We start from the raw sequence: 14,536 nt of genomic DNA, 5'->3' as shown, positions 1-14,536 counted from the left end.
CTATTCCCCTGGGAGTCTTCGATGCCAACATTTTGAATCCCATGATTCTCTTTCCATCCTAGTTCTTTTGTCTTCATGTACATCAAATCATAACGGCCTGTTCTTTGAAATTCCATAATCTCATTACATATCTTCTCAAGATATTCCTTTTTGGCCCTGTCCGTGGCTCTTTTCAATTCATTCCTCAGTCTCCTGTATTTCCTCCTGCCTTCTTCATTGTTGACATTCTTCCATTTCCTTCGCTCCTCCATTTTACTCATCATCTCCTGTGTAACCCCTGGTTTTCTTGCTATCTCCTTAACTTTACCAACCAATTCGCTAATAGTATCTAACATGCATTCTTTTATATTGTTCCACTGCACTTCAGCATTTCTGCTTTCACTTTCAATTGCACCGAGTTTCTCTTCTAGGGTCTCCTGCACGCTTTGTCTTTGAGCATATAACTTCTCTAAATCCCATCTAGGTCTGCGCTTTTGAAATCTTATAATTTTCTTCGACCTGGTTCAGAACTTGAGAACCAGTAAGTTGTGGTCAGAGTCCATATCTGCCCCAGGCAGAGTCTTCACATCCTTCACACTTGACTGCTAAGAGAAGATTTGTAAGTGGCGATAAAGTAGCCACTAGATATTCCGGTCAGGAGAGCCGGTAACCTGACAGAGGTTTGAAGTGGGTACATTCATAAGTATAGAATGTTCAGGTATACCTGCCTGCTAGGCGATAGATGTGGATGGGTGAAAAAAGTAAAGCTATCCCTGTAACAGACCATGAAGGCCCATAGGATTGTGAGACGTCGAGGCTTCCACATTTTCTCCAGACCGTCAGCTCACAGATGGCGGTAAGGTTATCAGCCTTACGCGCCTCCCTCCTTTTGGCCTCCAGGAAGATTCCTGGTAGTCATTTCTGTAAGAGGTTGTGTCGATCCCAGGGCAATAGAGAGGCTTGAAGCATTAGGAAAATATAAAAAATCGATCACACATGGGAGATCGAACTCGCTACCTTCCGGCTTGTAGCATAGTGTCTCAACCAACTACGCTACCGCGTGCCCCAGGTGTGGATGGGAGATACTGAAATTGTCACTCGAGGTGCAGGTTGTGAGAACGGGAGATGGACGGAACTGCATCTGAACGGTGTTCATTTGTTTAGTTTTAGCGGCCTTTAACTCTCTGAATCATATTAAAAGACCATAGAGTACATTTGGAAGTACTCGTGGTTGCATATGAAGATGGTTCTTTCAGGAGAGAACATGAAAATGCCACAGACTTAGATATGGAATATGGAGGACGTTGGCCTGTGTTCATATCTCTTTGAGTTCTGCCCATATACGAGCATGTCCTCTTACTCACATGTTCAACTTCTGAAATCACATAACGAACTTTTATACGATTTGATGTGGACAGCTACACTGGAAAACGTGTGTAAAATTTAATTTCAGTTCCTATAGGTCTATCATAACCAGTGCTATAAGTCTACATTATACTGTAGAATGTAGACCTTTGCTAAGTAATGACTCTATAAACGCCCGCTGCTAGACAACGATCACAATAAAGCAAATGCACGCCAGTAGTTACTGAGTAATGGCTTCACAAGCAAACATGTTCCCAGGGAAAAGACTGAGCTACAACAATATGGAAACATATTTTCTACGTGATCCGTGCCAAGGGGTCACCTACGCGACAAGTTAGGGTCTGCTTTGCAAATTAATGAAGATAAGACTCAGGTGATCTACTCTTCTCGCACTCCTCGACCTCCTGAGTCCATCTAACACCGAGTGGAAGAAACAGCGCATTTGTAGATAGTGTAAAGTATCTCGGTGTAAACTCTGATAAGAAATTTGCACGGAGATTGCAGATAGAAATGATCGAAGTTGAGCGGGCACCCTGTCTGGTTTTTGATGCGACGGTGAAGAGAAAAATCCGTTCTTCTGTCGGAAACTAAAGTCCAATGTACAAAAATGGTCTTCTACAAGTAAATTTGGCCGTTAGTCGCTGACTGCCCAGCGCGGCTGCCAGGGTTCGATCCCGGGGTCTGGTCAAGTGGAATTTGTGGTGGACAAAGTGGGGCTGGGGCAGGTTTTCTCCGAGTACTTCGGTTTCCCTTGCCAGTCTTCTTTCCACAATTTGCTCCACAATCACCCTCACCTATCATCTGGGGCTGGTAAAATAGGCCAGAAGTGGCCGCAGTTTAAGTGACTTAGTCCCACCCCACTAGTAATAATGAAAAATACAAGTAAATTAACTTAAATGGATCTCCTCAAATACAAGTAACTCTCAACTACATCTGTGCCAAATGTCATAACCACAGGTCTTGTAACTGCTTAGAAAACACACCGAATTATATACAATTTACATTTCGACGATAAGGCTCGCAACTTTCCCGTAACACAATACTCAGCTGCGGGAGGCATTTCAGCGCTTCTAAATAAAAGATTTACATTTTCCAACATGAAGCACCATGAAACTACACATAAATCATGCCAAAATGTTCAAATTTTTAGGTGGCAGCAACTTAGATGGAGTGGCCAGTTTCGTTTGTGGCTGGCTGTGTTTTTTGTGGTACGGTTGATCAAAAGTGGCCAGTACAAAACGCGGAGCGACCTTGCGTGAGAGGCCTAAGTCAGTCACGTTACTATGAACAGCTATTGAGACCAGCTTCTGGTTGCAATTTGAATTTAGCAGGGTTGTCAACATACCGAAACTCCGAAACTACGTTCTCTGTTCAGGAAATTCTTTCAACGCCACGGCATTTGTTATTCACGATATCTTCAGCGTGAATATTTTTCTTCTCTCTTCTCATTTCTTTCTTGTCTCCTTTACTTTTTAGTTTCTATATCCCTCTTCAGAACCTACAGTGGGAAAAGAATTGTCTAAAAGCATTATCTCTATTATTGTTACTGTTCCGATCTGGAAAACCGCGATCTGTTGCGCTGACCACGTGACTCCCTCTGTCCTTAAAAGTTTGCACTAACTTCGCCGACAAGTGATGGTCGCTCGGTCGGTATAGTTCGCTTGCGGACTACAGACCAAGGACGACATGTCTCACGTTTCAATTGGAACTTAACTTTTGAAACTGAGAATCTTTTAGATTTTTGGAAGAACTCCTTTGGGGATTTGCCCATTCCAAGGCCTCTGCATAAACAGGACAGCACAAACTCGCACAAATATCCATGAGTAAAGTGGGATTCGAACCAGGAACTGAACTACTCAAGAAGTAAAAGACATACAGAATTACTGGGTTTTTTGGACTTTTTCCATCGTAAAAGACACCATGAGCCTTAAATCTCAAGGTCACTGTGTTCATCTCTCTCTCTTTCTCTCTGTCTCTCGCTGAAGCTCTTGAAGAAGATGCTGTGACTTAAATTCTGCTCGACTTCGTTACAAGAATAACATAACTACACTCACCTCCCTTTGCCCGCACACTGTCACCTTTGGTGGCGGTGTTAAGCATGCTAATTGCTGGTCCTATCGTGCATCCTTACTCATATAGCGACGTCATCGGACGTTATGTGATAAGCACACTACCAAATGGAAGGTAACTTCACACGTTTCAATTTACACGGCCATACTAGCTTCTTCTTCCTTCTCCTCTCCCTCGTGACGGATTAGGCCCTCTGGCCTGTGCGAATTCAGAATTAATCTGAAACTATGAATCTTATAGACAGATTATAGGTCTCCTTGGACGGGAGATCAGCCCGTCGCAAGGCCGCTACTCTACGCAGAACAACAGAAACATAGAACAAATACAAACACATATGCTTCGAGTGGGATTCCAACACATGATCCCAGTGTTTCAGCGGCCAAAGGCATTTCGTGTCGCCGACAGCGCGGCCACTGTGACCAACGGCAAGACTACCAAGAACTGTAAATTCGCAATTGTTTAATTTTACCATCCATTTATGTACATAGATTTCTTTTCTTTTTTCCAGAATGCCAAAAAGTGTGACAATTAAGTTCCCGAAATGAGCCCATAAAAGAACATACAAAAAAGATGAGTCCCCGCCAGCTTTTACGTCGCTCATACAAAGAATCGAATGCCCGAGGAATCGCTTCTTCTCGAATCGCCTTCAATATTCTCGTCACAGTCTGCTGGATTGATGAAACAGCATCAAATCTCGTCCCTTTCATCGCAGTTTTAAATTTATGGAACAAAAAAACTCAGCCTGTTATAAATCAGGAGATCAGGGTGGATGGGATAACAGGGGGATCCCTCGTTTCGCTGAAAACTCGGAGACAACGCCCGAAGAATGCGCTGTGGCATTGTAGTGCAGAATATACCAGGACCCACTTTCCTGAAACTCAGACCTCAGGAAATTAACTCCAGCGATGAACCTCTTAATCGCCTCTCTATAAAATTTACCGTTCATAGTCTCTTTTCCAGCACAAATTCATGATGAACAATACTTTTAGCATCAAAAATGCAGTCAACATTATTTTCACCCGCGAGTTTTGCATTCTCACTTTCTGAGTCTCTTTGAACCTTTTATGTCACGCTTGTTCTCGATAAATATTTCTCATCGTACGCACTTTTAAACATTTCTAACGTTTCGGTTGCCGTTTTCTGTAATGTTACACAAAACGAAAATGCTGCTCTTTGTTCCATTTTGAAACTTTCGACACGACGGAAAAACTAACTTCACCAAAACAATTGTAATCCTCATATTCATGAACCAAATAAGTTGAAACTTGCACATCATATACATATAAATATATTTTTATTGCTGGTGGGGTGGAACCTAAGTCCCTTGTACTGCAGCCACGTCTGGTCTATTGTACCAGCCCCAGATGATAGGTGAGGGTGATTGTGTAGCAATTGGTGGAATGAAGATTGGCAGGGGAAACCGAAGTACTCGGAGAAAAAACCTTCCCAGCGCCACTTTGTCCACCAGAAATCCCACTTGACCAGGCCCGGGATCGAACCCTGGCCTCCGCGGTGGGAAGCCAGCGACTAACCGCTTGAGCTATGGCGCGGCCCACTAGTAACATTACTGTAATAGCGTCAGTTCGGGAGCTTAATTTTCACACTGCGCATATTGTTGTATATGGTGACACCTGATATAGATTATTGTATAAGGCATGGTGATGCTTACTATAAACTATGGTATATGTTAATACCCATGTGGTATATGGGGATATATAGTATGAAATGAATTGTTTTATTGATATAATATGTTATATTGTAATATTAGAAATAGACTGTACCTCATGTATACACAGTATGAGGAATCGAGTGTACCAACAGGAAATATCAAGGGATTAACTTCGGGAAGGATCAAAAGATTAGAACTTTGTCCTTCACCGATGCTGTCATGAGAACGATGCTTGTTTCTTACTAAGAACAGAACAGCTGTGGACCCTCCGAAAACTCAAGAGGGTGATGATGCAATGAATGACGTTAGTCAGATTACTTCAGAAGGGTAACGCCCTAACTGGACCAGATATATACCACACGGGGCGTAAGTAAAGGTGCTTTTTGATATCGACACTGCCTGAGCTATCCATTAAGTGGAGCAGGTGCTGTCAGATACCAGGAGTCGGCCACTGCCCATTGTTCAGGCAGACCACTGATTTCTTACCAACAGGTTCCTCTCTCTGATTTTGTACAGTATCAATAAATGTATTTAATATCAAGTTGCAGTACTCTCACACCACGCACTGACTCCCAAGGGAACCGCTCGCACTGCCAACCTGCAATGTATCCCATCCACGGGATACAACAATATATACAGAATTAAATACAGTCGCCATATTAGTAGACGTAACAACAGTAAGTTAACCTAAAACACTCTCTCATATTAACGGAAATGTTCAGATTTAAACCTGTCAGTCAGTTTGTAGAAGGGCATCACAGCGTTGTGAGTTGTGCATTGAACATAGTGGATCTAATTTCCAGCATTTTTTAAAGAAAAACAATTTTTAAACTGGAGGAGATTTTAATTTTGAATGATATTATTGAAAAAATGCTACGATTATAACATAAGTGCTGTATGTATGTACATATTTCTCCTTAAAGTAACTTGGAACAGACGCCATCATGGCAATTGTATGGATTCCTGCAGACGATGTGGAAGCCAGGATGTGTTGATATACAAGAGTGTCCTCCCTCTGGAAAAGAAATATTTTATCAGCCTTCGTTCTTTTCATTGATTTACATATTATTCAACCACTGTCTAATTTTTGACTTACTTGAATACGAATTTTCAGTCACATACTATGGCGATATTATATCACGTGTTAGTGACTTTACATGGGGTTTGGATTGGTAACTGGATATATTGAACACTTATAACTATAGTAACTATAGATAACTATAACAGCGGCATTGATTTTCATTCTAAAGATCATTACAACTACCGCACGTATAAAGTACTATGTGTGTTTACTAGTCATTGTCAGGTGTCGATTGCTAATAATGCAAATCGAGACTGACTGTTAACCGCCGACTCCGACTTCTAACTGCCGATTCACTGGCTTCAAGGTCAAGGTCAAAGTCACGTTACGACCGACGGTTATTCGGCCAAACAGTCTCGGTGTCAAGCCCCATGTGGGGCCCAAGACCAGATTTCGTTACTTTCAGATGGATGCGGTTTTGTGGATGTGGAGCGCCCTTTCTGTCACGGGGAAGGGTCTATTACCGCGGTCATAGCCAGTAGTACATGCCATCTACGTTTACAATTTCACATATCGGCATACAACGTAGCCAGTTTTCAAGAGACCGGTTCCTTCTGGATAAAGTCCATTTACAGTTTTCCAATCGTCGGCAACATTTGCATTTTCATAACTTTGTAAGACCTCTACTTGCTGCCTGCACAATTCCTTTATTCCAAATCTGTGAATTCCATTTTTGATTTGTGGAGGTCCCGGGGTTATCGCTCCGGTTGATCCCCTTTAAATCCGATCCTGTTCTTCTTGTAAAGAAATATCTGTCCAGAAGAATTGTTGTTTGGGTGATATGCTGAGGAAATATTTGTTGAGTCCTGTATGTATGTATGCATTGTACGAGTATGTATTTTATACATATTGTAACATCACGCAAGAGGCCACGCCATAGCTCAAGCGGTTAGTCGCTGACTTCCCACCGCGGCGGCTCGGGTTCGATCCCTGGTCTGGTCAAGTGGGATTTGTGGTGGACAAAGTGTCGCTGGGGCAGGTTTTCTCCGAGTCCTTCGGTTTCCCTTGCCAATCTTCATTCCACCAATTTCTCCACAATCACCCTCACGTATCATCTGGGGCTGGTACAATAGGCCAGAAGTGGCCGCGGTACAAAGGACTTAGTCCCACCCCACTAGCAATAAAAATAACATCATGCATGAAGGCCGGAATAGTGAAACCGGAGGAGACGTTCATTGCTAGGCAACGGTTCGGTAAACACATTCCCGCGGCAAAGAATACGCAAGCAACAATTGAGGTGTTGTTGGAAATGGTGTTTTCTATCCGTTCCGTGCAAAGTGGTTATAAAGGAAGAGCGCTGAGGTTTGGTCACATCCACCGTCACCCTGCGAGTAGTAGGATACGACGAAAAGGGAAGTCTCAAATCCGAGACAAAATATGGTCACGAGTACCATGGGACTCGGACCCGAGAAAGACTGCCCTGGCAAGGGCCAGCAGCATATACAAAAGACAGACCTGTCCTCTCGTCAGAGAGGGCGCCCCACAGAAACAAGACCGTAACTATCAAACAGTAATCAATATCTGGTCATGAGCTCCAGATGACGCTCGGAATCAAGACTTATTGACTGACTCACTGGCCGTCAGTCGCAATGTGACTTTGACTTTGACTTTGATTTGACGTTTGTAGTGCTGCGTACATTTGAGCTCTGCAAAGGTGGCTGAGAACAGATGGCGATCCAGTTCAGTTGAGGGAATAGCAAGTAGGCAGTTCTGAGCGAGAGTCGGTGAAGGAAGGACCTGAGAGCGGGAAGCTGAAGAATCTCCATTGTTAGAAGCCGTTTTCAGGGAACGGCTGGTGAAGACACAACAAGCTGGAAAATGCTTAGCGGATGCTGTGATTAAATGTGAATTGTGGAGTTTAGTGATTGTGTTGTAATTACTTGCAGTTCCAAATGTTGTGTACAAGGTGTCAATAAATCCAATTTCAAATCCGTATACTGTCTATAGCCAGAATGTGACCACAAATGATATTTAGAACTTGGGAAATTTGTTGAGAAACAAGTCAGACAAGAGAATGCATGCGAACTTTTAGACATTAGATTACACGTGTCGATGTCTTGAATAGAAGCGTAGATATGCAATCGCAGTGACACTCGTATGCCGCTAGGGGCACTGCATTCGACAAAATGGAGACATTTCTGCGGAAAGCGAAGTGTGTCCTGTGTTTTAATAAAACCAAACGTGCGAAACGAGTTAAGCGACGCTGAATTTAGAATGGATTCACTTTCTAAACCATCCATTTACGTATTATACAAACATTTCTGTGAGACAGGCTGTCTGTATACAGGAAAATTTCCCTTTGCTGCAAAATATATGGATGAAACTGGAATAAAAATTTGATGCGTATACAGTTTACCAATAATCCACATACTGAATGTGTCTAAGTAATAAAGTAACCTTGACATTTGCAGTCTAAATATTCGATTTTGTGTCTTGTGTAATTTCTTACCAATAAATATCCGAAATTGTAAAGATCATTTATGCTCAGCCTGTAAATTAACATAAGTTTAGAGCCCTGAGATTCAGGTTAGGAGAATGTGATTTATAATGTGGACTCACCCACTATCACCAAACAAAATGGACAGCATTTGCCAATACTGGGTTCTTTCTGAAAGAATTCCCCAGGGCAGATTTTTTCTTCCATCCAAGCGCACTTGACGGCATGACAATCAGTCACATTGTTGCCGTGAGTTGCCAGCGTGAGACAAGCGAAGATGAGGAACAGCAGCGTGGCTCGATCCATCTGTAAAGATAATCCGTTGTGACCCGAGAAAAGCAAACCACACATCGCATAGGTTACTGTTAAAACATCTCATCAAGAAACTAGAAAGTCAGTTACATTGGTACTGGACTACGTACTGAACTCACTGACTTTCTCGAAGTATTACTCAGGCACTATAGAGAAATCTTTGGGTTATTATTAATTTCATACATACAGACTATACGATTATCATAAAATCATAGAAAATACTTTATAAGCCCGAATACTAAGCGATCCCATAATTTTCCAGCGAGAAAATCAGGGGGGAAATTGACAAAATTGAGTAAGTCGTCTAGTTCTGAGGGTTTATGCAAAAATAAGTAAAACCATACTATTAAGGAATAATACATTCAAAATTTAGTACCTTAAATATAATTCTGCTTAGCTTCAAAATATCTTTAGAATAACAATCAGAACTCATAATCATCTGCTCCTTATTCTTTCTTAAGGACCCGAAAACAAGGCGAAACCCCTCTTCTAAGAAGCAGTATTAAAAGAAACCATCGACTTATATTCGGATATTTGGTTGAGGGGCTATGTTACAAGCCGAAAGTTGCGGGTTCAAGTCCCGATGAGGTCATTGGATTTTTTCAATTGACCTAATCCTTCCAACCACACTAAGTCCCTGGGGTTGACTCAGCCTCTAGCAGAAATGAGTACCAGAAATTAAATAAATAATTTTCCCGGGGAGTAAAGCGCGGCCGGCGCGTAAGGCTGACAACCTTACCGCCATCTTTGAGCCGATTGTCTAGATAATGTGGGACTCTCAACGTCTCACAACCCTATGGGCCTTCACGGCCTGGTACAGGGATAGCTTTACTTTTTTTTTTAATTTTACTTTACTAATAAGGTAATAATATAAAGAGATAAAACAACGAAAAACGAATGAAACTATTGTAAAATAAAACAAAATTTTCCCTCATTTAAGGAACATAGTTATTAAATTGCACACTAATCAGCACATTGACTTATAGATTGTACAATCTGATTGTTAGTAAAGCAGAGGATAAAAAAAATATTAAGGAACAAATGCTGATTTCAGCCTGAGCTTCAACAATTTATAGCGCCCGCAGATTCAAGGGATAGGAGCGGAACTTAACATACAACAGCCGTAGAACTGCATGCCGGTTATAATGTTACAAAATGTCGTGCTGACGCTCACATAGATACCCCCACCCTGACCCCTCTATGGTGCAGCTGTTTTTCGATCAATAGGTGCGCTGTGTGAAAACGTTCTAACCAATGGCTGAGTGACATTTGGCGTTATATTAATCATCAGTTGCAAGCTTGCTACTCTGCAAGCCATATCATTACGAAACGTTAACATATTTTTGTATTATTCATCGTCAAAACATCAGATAACCAACATTGTTCTCATTTCCGAAATCCTATGTGTTTATTTTTATATTATTAAGGAATTAACATACATACTTACAATACTTTAATTTAAGATGAATAAAATCATATACTTTGTTGCCTAACAATCTGAAAAAAATTATTTTAGGTTTAGGTTTAAAAACAATAACTCAGTACAAAATTTCATTAAATTAAAAATAGCTCCAATGATTGCGAGCTGCAAGGAAATTCAGAAGGACGGACAACAGACTGGTTGTCATAGCTCTCAGTGATGCAGCTCCACATTTTGTGGAATACAGAAAACATGGATAAATCTTCAAAATATCAGCAGTTCTACATACAAGAGAAAAAGATTTTCCCTCTCTAATTACTATTTTGATTTAACGCAGATAAATCATGGCAATACAGGACTAAAATTAATCAAATTAAATAACCTCAAAATAATGACAAAATGAGCTAGAACCACTAAGAACTAGGACAAAGAATTCTTTCAATTCTGCATTAATTTTAACACGAGAACCATAAGCTTGTTCAGAGTGACGCTTCTATCATCTGATACATATCTCGAACAAACCGTGTTTCTTATTAATAATAAACAACACTTGCAATATGTGGCAGGTCTCAGTGAGAGAAAAAGTTTTCTGTTCTTAATAGAATCCCTCAACATTTCTATATGATATAAATTAAAACTTAGAAGTTCAAGTTATAATGAAACTTACTTTGAAGTGGAATGAAAGCCGTCTGCCTACTTTGGCTTGAAGTTCGTAACTGTAAACAGCTTTGTGAGAACGAGGCAAGGATTCATCTTGTCACCTTGTCACCAGAGACTGTAGCAAAGTACGTGTTACGTGCTAAGTCGGCCCATGAACGGAACGCCTGAAGCTTTCTCTCGCTCCGCGCGTCCGTGGAGGTAGGCTGCCTAGGGCGCCTAGGGTTATGTAATAGAACTTTCCATGCTATCCACGGGACACTGCAGTTTGTGTCTGCACTGGTGGCGACTTGCCACACTACCAGCCGCTGAATGCCAGAACATTAACGGCAACTGCGATTTAACAGGTCCGTCTGTTATTGTTTAAGGCGACTGAGCAAACGAACAAATTGTCACGTAGCATGTTTGACTATAGAGGAGGTTCAGATTGGTAAATAGATATATTGACCACTTATAGGTCTAACTACAAACAACTATAACACTATCGCTATTTCCACACTTTACAGTTCACTAGAGCACACAGTCTAGTGTTCTGAGTTTATCATTAGAAGTTTCCTGGTAACTGCTCCAACAATGGCTATTTGTTTGCCTCTGGCTCAAGTCCTTTGTTCGCACACTCCTGTACAGAACTGAATAAACTTTCAAGGTCAAAGTCAAAGTCACACTGTGGCTGACGGTCGGTCAGTCAGCCGGTAATTCTTGATGTCGAGCCCCATCTGGGGCTCATGTCCAGTTATTTATTACTGTTTGACAGTTTAGGTCTTGTTTTTATGGGGCGCTATCTCTGACAAAAGGGCGGATCTATCTTCTATATATGCTGCTGGCCCTTGCCATTGCAGTCTTTCTCGGGTCCGAGTTCCTTGGTACTCGCGACTTTGTATTACTGTCTCAGATTTCAGACTTCCTTTTTCATCGTCTCCTACGACTCGCAGGGTCACGGTGGAGGTATTCGGCCCGGCCTCCACACGGGTTTGAATAAACTCTAATTTGTCCCTTGCTTGTGACATCTCAGGACAGGCCATATAGAAAAAAACAGATCTTATATTGCTGTGTTAGTGTCTGTTAATGCGGAAACGTGTTTAACGAGCCGTTGCCCAGAAACGACCCTGGTATACCGCTACGTAGTAACGGCTCTACACGCTACAATATACACGAAACTCAAAACGGGATTACGATAAATGATTATGATTTATTAAATAATATTTAAAAATGTCATCAATAGCTCGGGCTATGAATGATTTAATGATCAATAAATTACGAATTGTAAAAACGTGGAAAGAAGCGACCGTCACCAATTCCAAGGCACTATCCCGACATGGCCTGGAGTTAAATTTCGTTTTTTAAGTTTGTTATTTAACAATGCTACCGCCTTTGTAGTCTATTGGCCAGAGTTCCTAGTTACAGATCCAGAGGTCCCGGGTTCGATTCCCGGCGCCACCATGTTTTCTGAGAAGTAACGGCTCTGGAACGGGGTCCACTCAGCCTCGTGAGGATAATTGAGGAGCTATATTAAGGAAATAGCGTCTCCGGTCTAGAAAACCGAGATTATCGGCCGTGGGGATTCGTTGCGCTGACCACGCGACAACCTCTATCCACTGAAGTTGGCACTAACTTCGCCGACAAGCGGCGGTCGCTCGATCGGTATAGTTCGCTTGTGGGCTACAGGCCACGGAGTGTGTCAGCATTGAGTCATGTAGAGTGATGATATAGTGATGAGTACGGAGCAGTGGGTGAAATGAGGGCTGGCAGGGGAAACGGAAGTACTCGGAGAACACCTGCCCCAGAGTCACTATGTCCACCACAAATTTCACATGAAGTGGCCTGGGATCGAATCCGGGTCGCAGCGGTGGGAATTCGGCGACTAACCACATGACCTACGCCTCGGTCCCCATTCGTCTTGAGGGGCTGAGGAGAATGACGAATTGCCTGAGCCAAGAAAGTGAGTGTTCTGGCTGAGATTCGAACCGAGCATCTCCTGAATTCAAGTCAGAAGCCTTAAGGCCTGAGAAAACTTGTTGGGCAAGGAAATCCTAGAACGAAGTAAAATAATTAATTAAGTATATTTGGCCTCAATTAATATAACTGTAACTATCTAATTCTTCTTGTTCGCGGTCACGGTAGCCGAGCGGTCTAAGGTATATACTGTCTTCGCTCGCTCGGAAGCCGGGACCGTGGGTTCGAATCTGTTTCCTGTGAGGTACGATCTGGATTCTTATATATTATTCTTATACAGTGCCGGCCACGGTAGCCGAGCGGTCTAAGGCATGTACTGTCTTCGCTCGCTTGGAAACCGGGATCGTGGGTTCGCATCGCACATAAGGCATGGATGTTTGGTATGTATATGTGTTTNTGTGTGTGTGTGTGTAATGTAGAGCAACAGCAAGACTCTAAGGAAAAAGAAGAGAAGGTACTAATTCGTGTTTATAGCATGACAAAATAAACATTCGTCATGCTGATGAAAGTACAGTTAAGAATCAAGGAAAACATCAAGGTCTTCAGTACAACTTGTATGCATAATGCGGGAGTTAACAATGGGCACGGGCGAAAGTCAGCACATTAATCTTTCTGAAGAAATAGACAACTTTTTCTTTCCAAAATTAAGCTTCATATGATAGTGGCACAACAATTTTGGGCACATGGTAGCGTAGTTGTTTGAAGCACTATGTTACAAGCCAGAAGGTCGCAGGGGTCATTGGATTTTCTTTCTTCAATTTACCTAATCCTTCCAGACGCATATGACCCTGGTTCAACTCAGCCTCTAACAGAAATGAGTACCAGGAATTCTACTGGGGTGTAAAGGGCTGCCGGCGCGTAAGGCTGACAACCTCACCGCCATCTGTGAGCCGATCGTTTAGTACATGTGAAAGCCTCGACGTCTCACAACACTATGGACCTATACGGCCTGTTACAGGGGCAGCTTTACCTTCTGATATTATTTCATACCGTCAGAAGAATGAAGAAAACAGGAATGATTAATTTGATTCTGAAGGTTTCTGACGATGATTCATGACACTTGAGATTACTGGGATTTTGGACTTTTTCTATCGTCCGATATTCTGAAGGACACTGAAGAACACAACGTCTCGGTAACTGGATCTGTTTCCATCCTAAAATAAAGGGGTTCGGAGACTCATGCTCTGTTGGGTCCGTTAGAAAGGGCTGACTTTATCGCTGGATGTGCGCTCTTTCTAACGGACCCAACGGAGGTGTCTCCCAACCCCTCACCTGAGGACGGAAACATTTCCAGTTACCGAAACGTTGTATTCTTTAGAATACCGGACGATTGGTGAAGTCCACAAACAGAGTAATCCCAAGGAAGGCATAATTTTACTGCAATAACCATTAATCAGAAAAACCTTGAGGAAAAGCGGGAAGCATAATGAAGGGCGCTGGAAGGAGCCCACAATAAATAAACCGAACACGGTCTACTGGTTACCTAACTGCAAAATAAGTTATCATAGTCAGTAGGCGGGCCATAACAACGGTACCAAGCTTCTCTGAAAACCAAGGATACAAAACATACATTAAACTGTCCTCAAGAACATA

General features: G+C 42.2%; 1 long non-coding RNA gene across 1 annotated transcript; it reads right to left on the bottom strand.

The window, feature by feature from the left end:
• Positions 1–5,906: 5,906 nt before the first annotated feature.
• Positions 5,907–11,213, bottom strand: LOC111862165. The gene is made up of 3 exons (XR_002842386.2): positions 11,001–11,213; positions 8,724–8,907; positions 5,907–6,098 (listed from the first exon to the last, which is right to left on the bottom strand). It is a non-coding gene; the product is annotated as an uncharacterized LOC111862165 (long non-coding RNA).
• Positions 11,214–14,536: the final 3,323 nt, after the last annotated feature.

The sequence above is a fragment of the Cryptotermes secundus genome, unplaced genomic scaffold (assembly GCF_002891405.2).
Source record: "Cryptotermes secundus unplaced genomic scaffold, Csec_1.0 scaffold1017, whole genome shotgun sequence".
NCBI lineage: Eukaryota > Metazoa > Arthropoda > Insecta > Blattodea > Kalotermitidae > Cryptotermes > Cryptotermes secundus.
This window is presented reverse-complemented; position numbering and strand designations above follow the sequence as displayed.